This window comes from Neolamprologus multifasciatus, chromosome 2 (genome assembly GCF_963576455.1).
Source record: "Neolamprologus multifasciatus chromosome 2, fNeoMul1.2, whole genome shotgun sequence".
NCBI classification, from domain to species: Eukaryota; Metazoa; Chordata; class Actinopteri; order Cichliformes; family Cichlidae; genus Neolamprologus; species Neolamprologus multifasciatus.
Window position 1 is genome coordinate 30,641,304 of NC_140440.1, and position 16,336 is coordinate 30,657,639.

The window sequence follows — 16,336 nt, forward strand, 5'->3', positions numbered from 1 at the left end:
GCAGGAGACTTTCTCAGCATCACTTTGCACTCATCACCGCAGCACCACAAATTTAACTCTGCTCTCTTTGTTGGGAATAACAATACCTAACCACTGTATACTGAACAGCCTGCAAATATCCTTTGGATGTGTAGATGTGTTATGTGCGTGTTTTCCAGTATGGGTGTAGTGGTGCACAAGTATTTGCTGATTCCTGTGCTTTCTATTTGCAGAGTATTATATAATGACAAAATGCAACATATGGTATATTGTATGGATACCCATAAACAATAGCTTATACAATAGCCCAGTTTGTCAGATTCTTTTTGAAGCTAATATAAGAGGAATTTTCACCAATAAACCCATTTGAGAAAATTAAAACACAGAAAAGCCCAGATATTGTTTTGCAATTTAATAACTTAAACCAGTGAGCAAAATCCAATTGGTTTTGGGGTTTCCCTGCTCTTTGCAGTGGAAAAGTCATCTTCATCATAACAAATATGTCAGTTCTGGATAGACACACAGTGAAAATCGCATGGCTATTTAGTTTGTCTGCTGAATTGCTTTTGGTTTTTTATGCCATTGTACACCCAATAATGGCAACTTACAATACATATTGCAACCAGTAGGAGGAAGCATATGCTTTCCCTCCAAACTTTCTGACCTAGTTTCGAGTCTGAGCATCTAGGACATTTTGTTCTAGTCTCATCCATCGTTCTCCCCCCCCCCCCCCCCTTTTTTTTTACATAAGGTCAACCGTTTCAAGTAGCTCAAAGGCCAACAACAACAACACCATATTTTACATTCAAGTGCAAAGCATTTTGAAGGGAATGTTATTTCTCAGGTAAACTGTATTTAACCAGGACTGCATAAAATTTCCTAACAGATCTGGAGTCCTTCATTTTTTAAGTGGCTCATGCTAGTTCAGCAACAATAGCCTATATTTTCTCTACTGGGTACTTTATATATGACTTTATGACAGGCGTGTATGTGGTGTGTGAGAGGAAGAACAATACACACACACACATACAATACAGGACTATTGTGGACACGTGTTGAAGCCACACTTTCATTATAATGCCACTGCAGAGCTCAGAGTGGGGAAAGTAAAACGAGTGAAAGTTTTTGCGAGTTCTGCAACAGACTGATTGTGTTATGTAAAAGCTTATTATTGTGTATGTGCAGGTATCAGTGTTGCTGATCAAACAGTGATAAGAGCACAGCTGGATCATGTGTGTGTCTACGTGAAGAGGGGCTGGTGTGCATGTTTTTAAAACTGTCACTTTCTAAGATGTTTAGCTGTGCTTGCAAGTGAAGCCTCAGAAAGCTCAGTGTGAAACGAGACGTGGCCACGTAACTCAAATATCAAACTGTGCATCGCTTTGTTCGATTGCGTTTGATGCTTACTTAAAACTTTTGTGCATCGATTCACAAAGATATCCACAGAGAATCGCGCAACAATTTGCAAGAGTTCATCGTATTACATAATTAGCTAACTTTTTTCAGGTTCCCTCTTGTGGAATTTTTGCAATCCTCTACCTAAACCTAATTCAGTTTTCTTTAAAGAGAGAAATTAATCTCCGATGTAGCTTCTAACATGGAATACTAGAGGTCTGCCCGCGCTTTGTGTCCAGATCATTCTATGGTGGCTCATGACTAATTCCACAACAGCAAATGGTCATGAGGACAAAGCTTTCAACAGATGCCCATTTGCTAAATTCCCAGTTTAGCGAAGATATTTAGGCTTCACAAATCTCCAGCACTAAGAGAGGTTCTATGATACCTAACCCAAATGCAGCCAAAGCTGTCAGTAGACATATCCCATAGCTCAACATAATGTACACAACAGCCACCACTAAACCCATGAAAGGTGTTGACAGTCAGCCAAAACAGCAGCCTTTGTTCACTCTATCACTAATCTTTTGCAAACCGTTAGGATCAAGCACATTGTGCTTACTGCCCTTATGGTGGCAATGCAGATTAGAGCATGCAGGGAAATGAGCCATAGCACAAAATGTTGTGAAATTAACTAGTCTGTGTTAACAAAGCCAGCTGACAAACAACATTCAGCCAATTGTGTTTTTGTCAGTAACCCCATGGAGTGTGTGTGTGTTTATGCGTGTGCGTCTGTGCCGGCGCTTTCTTTCTGCGCACTTGTCGGCGAAAAAACAAAACAAAACAGCGCAATTGCATAACCACAGTATCAACAGCAAAGGTTAGTGTGCAGTTTTCTTAGATCACAATGATAATTATTATTGAGTGTGCGTGTTTCTGTCTCTCACAGACAACATGTCACTGGTGCGTTCGTCATCAGCCTTGCTCCGGCTGCTCTGTGAAGTGAAAGCAGCCACATTCAGAACATCATGTCCTTGGGTGTTTTTTTTTTTTAACAAAAGGAAGTGGCTGAAAACCACCTACACACCAGCCTTCAAATTCAGAAAAACATTATAATTGTGTGTCTGTTGACAGTGAAAGGTATCTAAGCTGAAAAGATTTTTTTTATGACAAATGTCTTAGTTTTTTTTTTTTTAAACCTCGGGTTGATACAGTTAATACTGGCTGTATGAATACTTCTTCTGATAACTCATAAAAACTCCACTGATAATAAGTTTACCTTGAAAAGTAAACTTGTGTTTGAATACACTACCAAGTGTAATGAAATATCAGCAGAAGTCTAAATTAGACACTGTATTAAACCTCTCACTGGATGAAAGCCATCCGGTGAAAAACATCTCAATTTCTGCAGCAGCATTCGCACGATGGGGTCAGACTTTGGCATAAACAGCATTCAAAGCATGGATCCACTCCTCCTTTTATCAGCGGTTCAAGTTTGTGAAGGTGTTGTAATAGTGTGAATTCACACTTTGGAATGCTGAGTGCATGAGACATTGTCTAAACGCCACAGACTAACTAAGTATCATTCCTGACCACTGCGTACCTATCACACCTGTCTTCCAGCAGGTAACGTGCCATGTTACGAAGCTCAAAATATCTCAAACTGGTTTCTTGAACGTGACAGTGAGTTCACTGTACTCAAATTCCCTTCACAAACACCACACCTCAATCCAGTAGAGACATTCACATTGTGTACGGCCAACAAATGCTAATCTGTATCGACCAAATTGTCTGAGAAATGTTTCCAGTATCTTCTTGAACCTAAAAACCTTACTTAATTCTTCTTGCTATGAAGAATTAAAGAACGTTCGATGGCAAAACGGGTCCAACCAGGTATTAGGAAGGTGCTAATTAACCATTAAAGCTTTTTTTTACTCAGTTCAGTCAGTCTCTCCAATATCCATCCCATTAAGATCATACAGCCTCATATTTATATGTTTTCCCCTGCTGTGTCGTACCTATGTTGATGTGTTTTAGTAAGGGCTCCGTGTGTTTAAATTACTATAACTGGTAAATGTGGTAATCTTTTCCCCTTTAATACTCCCTTTTAATTTTAGTTCTCTTAAAATGACACATGAAGATCGGTATACTAAGAAATCCAGTGAGGAAGAGACAGACACTTTCTGTGAAACAATGCACTCCTCTAAGGACACACACACACACACACACACACACGTGCACGCACACACACAGACACACAAAAAGACTGGTGACTTATCCCAGTTGTCTCTCGAGCCCAGATGCAAATCTACCCAAACACTAGTGGCACGCAAGCAGCAGCCGTCTGGGCGTTGTGCCAGTCCGCGAAACGGAGACACAGTGTGCCAGGGACAGGTGAGGTCACGCTGTTCCTACTCAGCAAGTTTAATAGCCGTGAATTAAAAAACGCTGCATGTGAGCTGTAAAAAATGGAACTAATACAAAGATGTAGAAGAATATCTGATGACATTTAAATCAGTGCAGATGCATGGAACAAAAACAGGATTATAAAAGTGAGTCTTGCAGTGCACTTTCCTTTATTATGAAAGCGCTTAATGTGCAGATGCCTTTGTTTACGTGTCAAAGCATTTTTCTTTCTTAAGGTACTATTCTTTATGTAAAAGAATTGCAAAAATTAGCAATTAAGAAGCAAATCCCACAAAACGACACTTGCTGTAATATGTAGGAATCAGTGTAACAAAAGCTGCTGCAGGATACAACATTAGAATACCAAGCTGGATGCATTTAGACTACAGACACCAATACAATCAACTACTCCCTTGCTGAGAAATGCATTTGATTTTTTTCTGTGTCATATTTGTCATATTTAAGATCTCAGTCATGTTGATTCTTACTCTAACTCATTGCATGAGCCAGCATGCAATTCAAATGTTTACCTCTAGGCGGCTCACTACTACAAGATTCTTCATTCATTGCTTTGCAAGGGAGAACTGAGGATTTAATGAACTTTCTTTAATGATTATTTAACAAGCATTATTGATCATTAAGGATATGAATTTATAAATGTATTAAGATATGAGAAAGATAAAAAAATTCATTAAAACATGAACATAAAAAACATAAAACAAGCTACAATTAAGCAATTCATATCCATTCATGTTCTAGAGTATATAAATTGAAACTAAACAAGCAGAATTAAATGTGATTATATATTAAGACGGCAATAAGAACAGTTTGAAAGAGATTTCATGGTTGCGACATGGATGGCAGAAACCTCATTCCCATTGCTCATGATGATGCAGTAGGTAGGAAAAAAGAGAGAGGATTCTTTAATTGACAGACAAATTCAATATAGGACACAAATACACTGTCAGCAAAAATCGCCCATAGGCAGTTACGGTGAGATGGATATCATAGTGGGGTTAAAGTGTATATGCCCCTTATTAAAAAGAAGAATGCATATTTTATTTCAGAAGTGCAAAAACTATATCAGCGATGGTCTGCAGGGATATAGAATAATGTGGTACGGTCAGATAGGTCATCCTTCTCCATATTCTTGACAAGAGGGTGAGTGCATGTTTAGCATACATTAAGAAAATGGTACAGGAACATTTGATCTTCTATGAGGGGATCTAGTGCCTCTGATCTACTATAGGAGGGTATTTTAATCTTTTTGGTCCAATTGCTCCCTCATTGGAAAGAGTCACTGCAAATCTATACAAAGCTCCATCTGTATCAGCGATCAGCCTCTGAAGACACAATTCTATGCGAATGGCAGTATTCCCACCCAAGTAGTCCAGGAGGTCACTGGATGATTTGATAAGTACAACACTGATTTGGATCATATTGTATGGTATACACAATCAATAGATGTCAAGATCTGGAAAATGTTGTTCTAGCATGGTAGACAGTACTCCTCATTACCATCAACAAAACACCAGAGCTCCAGAGACTTGGAAAAGCCACACCAAGTCATAGGTAAGTTGTTTAGGGGCCCAGATGCTAGGCCAACACCTTACTAAGATACTTTATGTTGATGTTTCTTATATTTCTGACTTGAAAAAAATATGAAAAACACCGGATCTCAGTACAGGTTCAAATGGCTCATTTCTCTAGTGATTCTTATTCTGCACACTTAATTTATTACAGCTGGGATGCTAAATAAATGCCGTCAGCTAGCTATAAAACAGGAAACTGGCACTAATTGGGCTCAGGACTGGAGGATGAAAGTCAAAATAAAGTGGAGTCTTGAATAAATATTCATAACAGCTGTGCTGGAGCTCCTCAGTTTCCAACTGAAACCACAGGCCTCTAGAGGGCTCACTAATCCTACCTGTGCTACCTGTCACTTTGGTCATGTTGTGTCAGTGATTTAGAAGTAAAAAATCGTGCCTGTTTTGTGAGGGATTTGATTTAAATTCCTGTTAGATGCAATGCTGCACATTGTATTAAATGCTTAAATCTTCCCCTCCATACCCACAATGTATGCTTGACTTTGAAAAAGTTAGTTTTATACTGGACCAAAAGAAAAAAGAAAAAACTTCCACCAGTGCCAGTCACAAATATGTTTCATATACGTGGCCAAGGGCAGGACACTGGTCAGAGTCCAGGTGTGAATGTGAGAAAACGAATGAATATGAAGGAAGGTGTTGCTGGCAAAAGTATGCATCCTGAACGATGTTTTCCTGGTGGTATAAAGGTTGGCAAAACAACTAACGGCCTGTTAATGAACTGAATGTTTGGTGTTGGAGACCTGTGACATTTAAATAACTTCAGTGGAGCAGCCAAACTGGGTTGTACCAGCTTGCCCTCTTCCTATATCCTGGCATGTGCCGTGCAAGCCATGTTTCTGCATCTGCTTTAGTTCTCTCACACACCTGTTATGGTCAAGCTGACTACTAAAGAGGCAGACATGCAAACTACAGAAAAACAGAGGAAGGGTCAAAGTGGACAGTGTGTAACTGCAGTTTTTCAGTCATTCAGGTTCAGCTTTTTCTACATTTACCCTTTTTTTTTCAACTCATCAGAAGTGTAAAAGCTCATGTTGCAACTTGACCAGTATCCTCACAACTTAACGCCAGCTTTCAAGGGCTTTTTAACTTGCACACAAACAAACACTGCCTGGCACGGATTTTACAGTTCCCATAAAAAAGCTGCTTTTTTAGAAGATGTTAATCTCCCCCAATCTCTTTTAATTTGTTTGGCTTTTAGTATACCCGTAGGAGACTCCTCTCCTTGGCAGACAAATAAGCCCCTGCTTGGACTTTGATGGTGCCAAACTGCTTGGGGGAAACAGTTTTCTGTTAAAGCTAAAAGGAGGACTATGATGCTAAACCGTTTCCCTGAAATCAGCAGACACAGAGAAGACCTCACTGGTTCGTGCACTGAATTGCCGGTGGAAAACCCCACGGATTTAGTTTCACTTTAGCAGTCTGTTGAGCTTGTCATGTGATTAATACCACATTGGCTAAGATTACACACAGTTCCAGTTACTGTAAGTGAAGATTGAAGAGTGGCTGGCTTGTTTATACTTTGCAAAGATGGTCTTCATGTGCAAAGTCAAGATTAAATTAACTTACACACACACACACAAACACCAACTTTTTGTCTTACTATCAATTAATGTCAAATTCTACATTCATTGTTAGATCTTTGACACAGAAGACAACATGTTCGGATGAGAAAGCGTACATACTCGTGGATCACTGGCCAATCAGCGCTTGGTCACGCAAGAAAGAGTCTCTTGTCTGTGGAACAACCATAAATACTTAATACATTGCACCTGTTTATTGATAAACTTCATTATGTATCACACATATTGGCAGCCCTAGAATGGTTCCATATGATGTTTTTCAGTGAATTTTATCACTCAGCTTAAAAGGTGCTAATGGAGCTAGTATCACATCATATTTTCATCACAGGAAGCAGAGCCACCCTGGGCTGGGTCGTTCGGAGAGGGTCGTTTCACCACAGTTCTTGATTATTCTCACAGATAGGGGAAGTTTGTGGTCACAGAAAAGTTACCTCAGTGTCTCAGGGCCTCACAGCTACTGGGCGTGATGAGAAAACGCGTCTTTGAGTGTCACTTCACTGTCACATGGTACACTTCTGCATTTCGGGGAGGTATAAAGCCTGAAGAGGTTATTCTTATGCTCACAGCATGCCAGTGCTGCAACGGAACAGCAGGTTGAGTAAGCGCGTTGTGTAGTATTGCTTAGCATTTTGTAAAATCAGTCATTCCCAACGTTTGTTTTATGGTGCTGCGTACTTTCAAAAATACGCGTTTGAAGAAGAAGAACCGCATAAATTAAACTTCTTACAAATTTTTTTTTAAATAAACTTTTGACTTGAAGTTATAAATCTGATTCATTATGGTTGATTTTTATTTAATCAAATACTATGAAAGAAGTATTACATTAAGTTTGTTGCCTGTTTGTAAGTTCACCTATTTGCACATTTCTGTATCCACTAGTAAAACCTGCACTACACTACACTTTAACCTCTGGGACAAAAACAGCCCCATAAACAAACTAATCAAATCAAAATTTCCCTCCTCTGTTTTTTATTCTCCACAGAGACTGCAGGGAATATAGGATCTTTTTTATCATTTACCACCCTGCTAAAAAAGCCTCTTTTAGACTTCTGCATAAAGAGAATGAAGTTATATAACTTTTTTTAACTACTGCCTTTGTGCCAGAACAGCCACTGGAGAAGTGAAAGGGTGTAATTTGTCAGGCAGTGAGGCAGTTGGCATGCAGTTCAAAAAACACACTTCATGTTCTATATAACAGTGTTTCATAAAGTAGCGCAGACCTCAAGCAAAAGGTCCTAATAACATAAAAAAAATCTCTTTCATTTGGTTACATGAATACTGCCAACATTTTTCCATAATCTACTGACACGTTAATGCAAAAATTGTTAAAACGCACACTATTCTATACGCTACACTTGTTTATTCCATGCACACTCACATACACACACACACACACAAATAAAACATGTTGCCCAGAAACAAGAATCAGCATGTGGTTCTGGTTATGTTGCTTTACAGCAACACATCTCTCAAACCTGTGGTTAGGCAGTGCTCAATCGCCGTACCTGTGAAGCCAGACTGAAATGTCATCACTTCAGGATTACCACCTGAACTGGGCGTCGGCTTTGCCAGCTCAACCCTGCTCAGCCCTGCTGTGATCTCAGCTGGAATAGCAGGTGAGGCATGCTGTGCCATAATGTAGGCAGACACACAGGGTCACATACAGCTCAAACATAAAAACACAAACAGGTTGTTTTTCTTTTTAAATAGTCACAACACAGCTCTCTCTGTCCCTTACGTTTGGTAAGGACAGCCTACATTTTTTCCTAACTTCGACTTATTTATGAGTTAATTTAATTTTTGCTTCATTAGCTACATTTTTGTTTTTAAAAGTCAGAAGATTTGATTATGTAAGATAATCGTTTGTGCATCCATTATTTCTGCAACCTTTTCTTGCAGTGATTGTGTTGTGCAAACACAAAAAAACATGTGGAGTTGAAGGTTCACACCTAAACGTGCATAGAAATTGGAACTCCAAAATGCACGCTTTTTTGCAAACACACACACACAAGCCGTGTTCTCACTTGCTGCTGCACTGGTCTTGACTGGCTGGAACAGTCCTAGCAGCGGTTGAGTAGTCCCCCTCCAGGGAGACACTAGTAATTGGTCATTTGTTTTTTCACCTGTCTGGGGACATTATGTAACTTCAGCAAACTGGCAGCAAGGTCACAAAATCTCATTTGGGGGCAAAGATTGGTCCCTAATGTACCCACTGTTAGTAAGACAGCTCTGCAGATGCGGTTACGCAACAGTTTCCATGCTGTGTTTGGTTTTTTCAAATTATGATTTAAAAATGTAATAAAGCTAAACACTCACATCGTAAAACATATGTGTGCAAGTTTGCTGAAAGATAAACTCTGTAATCCAGTAAATGCAAACAGTGTGTCATAAAAAAGTGGATATATTGTATTGCTCAATGGCTTTAAGAGTGTTTCAAAAAGTAACCCTTATCTGGATCAACTTTGCTTGCGAGAGACAAAGAGAGGCGTTGAAAGGCTGCTCCAACGGAACTTATTGTTTTTGGAGGAAAACACGAACACGGTGTACAGTCGAGTCTTAATAGCTTACTTACAAGTGGGCTCGTCAGGCTCTCTTCTTGGCTGCAGTGGTTATTATTATATTTACATGCTTCCAGCTCCCGTTTTTGCTCGATGACAACTCGTACTTTTCCTTTTTCTCCCTCCCTCGCTCACAGACACATAACGGGTATGGCAGTCCATTCTCCCTGCAGCACGGACTACACTGCCTATGATGCTACATTCTTTAGAGCTATACCTGTAGCATTCTGCCTATTAGCTTAGCACAACAACAACAAAAAGGCGCTCTCTCACCCAGGAAACACGCAGAGAGAGAGCGTCACCCTGTAACCATGGCAACCGTAACGCTGCCGCTTGGAACGACAGAACATAGCTATCAAACAAAACCCAAACAGTCCTGACCTGCCACAATATGAAACAAGGAAGTACCGCCATGTAATCCATTTATTTCAACAAAGTAACTGTATTCTAAATACCACCTTTTTAAACCGTAACTGTAACGGAATACAGTTACTCATATTTTGTATCTTAAATACGTAACGGCGGTACATGTATTCTGTTACTCCCCAACACTGGTCATACAGTGTTTTGGGATGTAGCAACAAGCGCTGGCCTACTTGATAAAGAACTTCATCATTGCTCATCGGTTAAAATAATGTAATATACTGTCTTGAGCCGCCTCTCATTTCTTTATATTTTGCAAGGAAAATGGGTGCAATGACTTATTGAGACACAAACAAACACAAATGGAAATGTATGAGACAAGAACAGTTCGTTCTATTTAAATAACCTTGTTACAATCATACCTTTGTTCTTCTGGAACTCTCCCATGCAAGCAAACTCTCGCATGTAATTTGTTTAAGTAAAATTCAGGAACAGTTCTCTAGACCTCTTTAAGAATTACAAGAATGTCTGTTTCTTTGCATTTATATATCAGGGCGGCTCGAGACTTTTGCACAGTACTGTATCTAAATTCTTAAAGTTTCTTAAAAAATACTTACCTAATGCATTCATTCTGCAATGGCTGACTGGAATCTCAGCACACAGTTATGTAAGGCATTATGCTAACTATTTTCCCACACCTTCAAATATGTCGCAAAAAGGTTGATTAAGCTTTCATTCATCTTGCACACTGAGTAAACAGAACTATTGGTGCAAGAAAATGAAAAAAACAGACTTGCATTCTATTTCTGTCATGTTTGCATTTTTTCCCCATCAGTATTGCACCAACAGCTGACATTCCAAGCATTGTGACATCTTATGCAATTTGTAATTTATGTTATCAAGGGTGAAGTGTTATTTTCTTCAAACTGCACGACTGCTCCAGGTTGGGTGGTGCCCACCTCAGGGGCCCATGAAAGACAGTACAAAGTGAGAAATCTAATTTGCACCAATTTTGTTTTGCTATTTTTCTCGTATTTATTTTTTGTTGCATCAGGTTTTTAATTTTAGGCCACCTGTATAATAAATAATGTCAAAATCGTCTTTAAGCCAAACCAACATCCATATAAATGAGCCCTTCTGGAGAAAACAATACATTCTCATACCAAAGCATTGTACTGTCAGAAGCTGCTGGGCTGACAGACAAGCAGACGACGCGTCCTTGTCCATGTTTTAATGTACTGACCACGGCAAAGAGTTATAGCTTCTCTTTATGGCTCTACTCAGTAAATTGAAGAAGGGCCGGTGGTATAAACCGACTAGAAGACCCTGTGTTTAATATCCTGGGAGTGAGAAAAGACTGGAGTAAGCTCTTTAAATCAGCTTTAAATCACCATCTTCTTACTCTCTTCTTAAATCTTCAGATGATTTTTTTTAACTGTGCCTCTGACCCCTTCTCTCTTCAGTTCTGTCCTCTCAAACTAAGCACTTGTTTTGCAAATTTTCCACCATGGGAGGTTTTTGAACAAGGCTTATGAGTTCCTGTCAGTCATAAAACATTGTGAATGGGTGAGCAGCTTTTACCAGACACATATACAGGGTTGCTAGCAGTCAGGATCCCAAGACTTAACCCAGGAGGAGTACGAGTTAATAAGGGCTTAGAGGTGGGACACAGTCGTTTTAGGTAGGGCTTGAATGTCCTAGTCGACTGTTGTCGTGCATGGATGTGCACATACTACAGAAAACACTTTTTACTAGCGCTGTGTATTAAAACAATATATATATGCCACATTATGTCAAACAGACCAGTGTCTGCAGGAAAAGCTCGGGCGGAGCATTGGAAACAACTCCTTCCTGAGTCAGGAGTACATAAATATTCCCACAAACATGCACAAAGCTGTAGCATGGTGTTTCAGATGTGCAGGGCTCGCCTTACCTGTTCAGCTCACCGAGGCCAGGCTGGAAAATGCTTTGCGTCACACACAGTTTCCTCTCAAAAAGCTTGATTTGCTCTAAACCCTGATATACAATACACAATTCATTTTGAGCTATTCTGTGCAGCATGAATAGAATGTGAATGAATAGACCTTATTTTACGTTCTGCACTGTTTCGTGTGTATGCATTTTTGCGATACATGTTGGCTTGGGATGTAATATGTTTATGTAATATGGAAATGTTTTTTGAGATGTTACCCATGTCCCCCCCATTTATGCAAAGGAAATTATGAATTGTCAGTGACAGACCCCTCTCCCTATTCTCATAACTTAATGTTCCAAGCCACAGATGCCAAAGGACACCTTGTGAATAAGTGAGCTACCCCAGTGGCTTTCTCTGAACAGCCTTCATTTACACCAAGTAAGAGCGTGCTGGTTGAGCTGTTGCACACAGTGTGCAGAGGGGAAAGTGCAGGAAATGACATAAATATGCTTATGTTGAACAATGTGCTCAGTCCACTCACTGTCAGCGCTCCGTATTGTTCAAGTCTTGTCTCTGATAACAGTGTTGTTGATGCGTTTGGGGTTTTTGTTTGTTTTTGTTTTTTTACTGTATGGTACTTGTTCTTCTGGATATAAAAAAGCAAAAATGTACTATCTCCGTTTTATCGATTTCCCCGGTTGTTCCCCTTTATGATCTGCTGTTTTTAAAGCAGCTGCCTGAGATGTGCAACGCTATAATGAAATCTGGTCTAGTGAAGGAAGTGAAAGGGCAGGGCTCACTTACTGTTTCCTTGTTGTAAGAACATTTGCTTGTTTTTTTCCCTACAGATCAGTGCTACTTCTGTGATATCAGCACATAGTGCACTCATAAATGTTAAAGTATAAAAATATTGCCCTGTGTAAGTATATTTGGAGTTCTTTGCCTGTGTTTGCAATGTGAAATATTTTCCTAAACTTGAACATAGATGCACTTTTATTGACATTAACAACTTTTTTTTTAGATTTTCTATACATCCTATGCTCCTATGCATCCTATCAAATATATAATTGTGTAAATACATGCATCAGAATCCACCATATCAAACCTTGAGAAGGTGAAAAATCTGTCTCTTTAAATGTTTGGTAAATTTATCAGGATTAGGTTAGGATGTGTTTTATAAAGCATATTTTATAAGCTCATCAAATACTTCACTAACAATAAATGAGGACTAAACACAAGACAAAACAAGTCTTTCACTATTACAGTTTGTCAGTGTAAAAAATTTCAGCCTTGCTTTCCTGGAAGTCAATTATTAATCAAAATGCTTTCAACAGAAAGCCGGCCTCACCCCCTAAAAGAGCAATAACATCATGTCATAATGCTTTTGATGAGTTTAGTTTCGTTAGCTGGATTTATGGATTACGGTATGTTAAAACTGGCACTGGGCCTTTCTTCCACACGTCAACCAGCTATACTGAGAAAGAAGAACAAAACACAACATTGTATCAGAGACGACCCGTCAGACAAGTTCAAACAATAGCTGTAACAACACTGGCAAAGTCACGTTTCATCCAGGAACAACTCTGTACTTATAAGGAAACCCTCCTCCTCTGTTTGTGTGTGCGTGTGTGTGAGCACGCGTGCGCACGTGTGTGTGTGTGTTCAATTCAGAACCTTATCCATCAATTAAACTGCTTTGTATGGTTAATTAACTTCCCTTTATGCTCACAACAGCACCTGTTCTGGGATGTGTACAAGAGGTTAAAAGCAGAAAGCATATCATTCAAATGTAACAACATACTTAAACCACACACACGCACACACACACATTTTTAGTGTGTACATCTATAGTATATAGACTTTGTTCTAAAGACACCTCAATTTCTCATTTGTGGTGCTGTCACCTTGAAAACATGGCAAGCAGCAAAAATGGATTTTAGAGATTCAAACACACGTACTTCATTTAAATATATGAGAGGTGTTACAAAAATCTTAAAATACAGTCTAATAAATAAACCGAATCACAGATGCTGACCTAGCAAGCGGTGCAGAAGCTGGTGCTACCAAAAAGTGCTCTGTGTGTCTGTGTGTTGCTCTTGTTGCTCCTCGTCCCAGTCCAGACCAGAAGTGCTGATTTCAGACTTGAAAATGTGAGATTCTTCAAATCAAAACTGTTTGGTCATATCCACAGGGGAAGTTGATGTTTGCTGTCTGTTAACATTTGAGGTCCACACAATGCCAGTGGTTTCAACTCAAAGCTATCCAGGCACGCATGACAAGATGGAAATATAGGAGAAATCTGTTGCACTGCATTCTTAGCATTTGCAAAAATAACCATCACCATAATAATAAAATACTTTAGAAATAAGAAATGTGTTTAAACAATTGTATCCACCATGACCTTCACAAGTGTGCTAATTAAGTAGCAAATTAAATGCCCACTTTGGCATTTCACCAACTGGAAAAGAAAGAATTTCTCGTCTAATGTAACTCAGAGGTTCTGGTGGTTCTGAGATAAAAGTTATGCGACACTGAGGTTGAATCTCAGACTTTGATTCGTTCCAAAGACATTCTGTTTCTTTTTGCTTCCCTCCTTATGTGACGTGGCTGTGTGGGTGTTTTTCGCAGTCTTTTGGCTGGTTCCCTGCCAATGACCGTACTTTGAACCAGCAGCAGCTGGGGTGTGAGCACAGCCAAAGATAGATGATTAGCTATAGCAGGGAAGCAGAGACCAGCCTCTCTCTCTCTCTCTCTCTCCTTCACTCGCCCTCTCTGTTTGTTTCCGCCTGTCTATCACGCCTCACCCTTTCCCGCCGTGCCTTTCTTTCATCGTCTCCCCGCGTTACTTTAATAACAGGGAAACTCTTCCAAAGAAAAGGTGACTGCCTTCCTCCTTCCAGCACGTTTACGGCTCCCGGGATCCAAGACCTGTGATGCCGCTTTGCCAAGCACATTTACTTATGACCCAGTTTTTATTCATTTTAACCCAAATCCGGCCCAGACTCTAGTGAGCTGCAAACATGAAACTTTGACCATGTCTCAGAATTTCCTTTGTACTTTGTGGTTTTACCCGGGTGACTCACTGGTTCCCCAAAGACGTGTTTTTCAGGAGACAGTGTGGCCACTATACAATATGTTTTGCTGGCCTTGGTAATATTTAGATATCCTTTGCTCCACCGCTTTTTTCAAACTCTTTTCTCTTTCTTCATCTCTCTATTATTTATCGAAGGTGTTATGTCATGTTTCGCCTGTTTTTGTGTTTCATTTAAACATGCCATTGTTGTTGCTTCCCTGCATCTTGCTCTAATAATAGCTTTTGCTCTCCCCCCGAATAAAATGGTCACTAACTGACAACAGATTTCCTCTTTTCCTGCTTCCATACATCTTGCTTGTTTTCTGTTTTAAATCTTGCTGAGTCAGGTAGGAGGGGAGTGGGTTGCAATTGTATAAAAGCTGCATTTGCCATTTGTTTAAGGAGCAGCGCTACACACACTCTACAGTGGTCAGTGTTTCATCTGAGATGTTACAGGGTTTCTGATCTAATTATACATACACAGGCTATGCGGGAAGAATAGAGGTCCCAACAGTGGATCAAAGCCCTTTTGATCTGAGTGATAAAGGGTGGAAGCAGTGGACTGCTTTGATACCGACTGGCTTTTCCTCTCTGTTTTGAATCTTTAGTCCCTATAAGACGTGCTCTCCTTTCCTTTAATTTGACGGCATCGTGTTCATGCGTGTCTTTGTGAGTTGCTCAGCTCACCAAGCATGACAGTTTTGGATAATGGCCTACGCTAATAATAGTAAGACTAGAGGTTCTAGTGTTATGGTCACATATTTGGGCTTTTCTTTGTTTCACAGTCTCACACCCGGACAATTAACCCCACATCTCAAATCCACTCTCAGCAGAAAATTGCTAAGACTCAGTTTTCTGCACACACTGGACAATCTATACAAGCACGTTTGACCCCCAAAGTCCAGTTTGTTTGACCAGCGTGATTGCTGTTTGTTGTGCCAGGGCACGGTTAAGCAAAGCAGCCTTGGAAAGGTGATCCTGGGCACAGTTCAGCTGGACTAGGACATGGTACACATGCAGTGTAATCGCTGTCTGTGCTCCAGCATGAATCTCAGTGCTTTCTCTGTGACAGCTGGCTCCATGAAAATTAGGCCATTAACAAATATGCAAGGCCAAAATGAAACTGCAGAATGCATGAAATCACGAAACCGAGAGAGCGCGAGTGCACGAGAGGAGTTGACGTGCTCATGTGTCCTCTGCTGCTGGATCGATAAGGGCAAAGTGAGTGCACGCCAGTGGGGGAGCGGGGACAGCTGTTCGTAAAGATGGTACAAGGCATCTGTGTCTAGTGCGAGTCTGCCCTGAACGTCAAATTTATTTCCATAATTCATCACGGGGCCATAAATTTCCTCTTATTCACTTTGCGCTACATTTTCACATCTCACTGATTAAAATGTCACTTAAATGGCGCTCTAATCTTAAAGTCTTTACCACATTAGACACAGACATTATGACAAGTCAGATCAGCAAGATTTCCTAGTGACTCAAGTGCAAAAACTTGAACTCTACTTTGATGTTTC